Below are 2,185 nucleotides of genomic sequence, written 5' to 3' on the forward strand. Positions count from 1 at the left end.
TGGACCAGACAGGACTGGCAAAAAGTGCTCTTCGCTGACGAGTCGTGGTTTTGTCTCACCAGGGGTGATAGTCAGACTCGCGTTTATCATCGAAGGAATGAGCGTTACACCGAGGCCTGTACTCTGGAGCGGGATCCATTTGGAGGGTCCCTCACAGCATCATCAGACTGAGCTTGTTGTCATTGCAGGCAATCTCAACACTGTGCGTTACAGGGAAGACATCCTCCTCCCTCATGTGGTACCTTTCCTGCAGGCTCATCCTGACATGACCCTCCAGCATGACAATGCCACCAGCCATACTGCTCATTCTGTGCGTGATTCCTGCAAGACAGGAATGTCAGTGTTCTGCCATGACCAGCGAAGAGCCTGGATCTCAATCCCATTGAGCACGTCTGGGACCTGTTGGATCGGAGGGTGAGGGCTAGGGCCATTCCCCCCAGAAATGTCCGGGAACTTGCAAGTGCCTTGGTAGAAGAGTGGGGTAACATCTCGCAGCAAGAACTGGCAAATCTGGTGCAGTCCATGAGGAGGAGATGCACTGCAGTACTTAATGCAGCTGGTGGCCACACCAGATACTGACTGTTACTTTTGATTTTGACCCCCTCTTTGTTCAGGGACACATTATTCCATTTGTCACGTCTATGAAACTTGTTCACGTTAAATTTGCTGAAAATAAAAGCAGTTGAAAGTGAGAGGAGTTATATATATATATATATATATATTAATTTTTTTTTTTTTCTCCATGTAGTCATTGTAGGGCTTTGGCAAAGCACGAGCTTGCTACAACACCCAAGGTCTTTTAAGGTAAAGCAATCCAAAGAGGTAAAACAACACCCCATAAAATCGCTAGATGGGATTTTCCATTGAAACAGGAAGTTTGGGCATATAAATAAATATATATATGGAAGAAATGAAGGAAGGAAGAATGGATGGATGGATGAAAGGAAGGAAAGATAGAAGGAAGGATGGATGGACAACAGGAAGGAATGAAGGAAAGAGGGAAGAAAGGAAGGAAGAATGGACAGATGGATTGAATAACGGATGTACGGAAGGAAAGGAAGTACAGACAGATGGAAGGAAATAAGAAGGACGAATAGAAGGGGAAAAGGAAGAATGGATAGAAGGAAAGAAAGATGGAAGGAATAAAGGATGAATGGATAAATCGTTCGCACTCAATCACCATGCGCTACACGTATTGATTGAACCATTGCGCACCTTCTTTGTGTTTACATCAGCTTCTCCCGCTGAATGTGTTTTTATGCGTTTTCCCGAGAATGACGACGGGGGAGAATATGGTGGAGGATGGCGGGCCCAGAGCTTAAGCGTTAATACGGCCCTGCCCCAAACTTCAACATAACAGAAATTCTTCTAAATATCAACATATCAAAATATTAAACATAAGTCTTCCACTTTATATTCATCTTGCAGAAGAACACTTAATTTTAACATGTACTCTATCTGTTGAGACTCAGGAAAGCATGCTAGCAACTCAGCCCAATTTCAGTTAACCAAACAAAAATATTCATGTTGTCCCAACTCAATAAGATTAAGTTACGCTGACAAGACACTTTTTTTAGTTGAATCAACTCAGTTAAACTCCGCTACCTTGGTTAGGTGAATTTTGTTGAGTAATATGAACATGGCAGAATTGAGTAAAACTGACAATAGTAAATATTTAGTAAAGTTATAAAATAAATTTGAGGTCTACTTTAAAGACATGACTTTATATAAAATAACCTCTAATAAGATGGCCAGCTTGGATTAAAATGACTGAAATAATTAACTGTAAATACATCTTTTTGTTACAGACATATCCATACATACAAATACATTGGCCCCCCAAAAATACTTGGGCATTTGCACCACACTTAAAAATAAGAATGTAATTTCTCATTTTTAAAGAAAGATAGTGCAAGGATCCAAGCAAGAGTTTGTTATGTTTAAAATATGCAACCAATACATCCATTTTAAGGATAAGAAAGTATTTGGACACTTTCTGCTTGTCAAACGTTAGTGTCAATGTGGTTACCCTACAAGGACACCTGTGTGAACTGACTTCACATCCAGTAAAAATCACCTTAGGACCAGCTGGTTATAGTAACTGCAAAAATGGCAAAGGAAAAAAGTAAAGTTGAAATAAATCCTTACACTGTCCTTGGATTAAAAACAATGAAACAAGTCAATG

The sequence above is a fragment of the Myxocyprinus asiaticus genome, chromosome 37 (assembly GCF_019703515.2).
Source record: "Myxocyprinus asiaticus isolate MX2 ecotype Aquarium Trade chromosome 37, UBuf_Myxa_2, whole genome shotgun sequence".
NCBI classification, from domain to species: Eukaryota; Metazoa; Chordata; class Actinopteri; order Cypriniformes; family Catostomidae; genus Myxocyprinus; species Myxocyprinus asiaticus.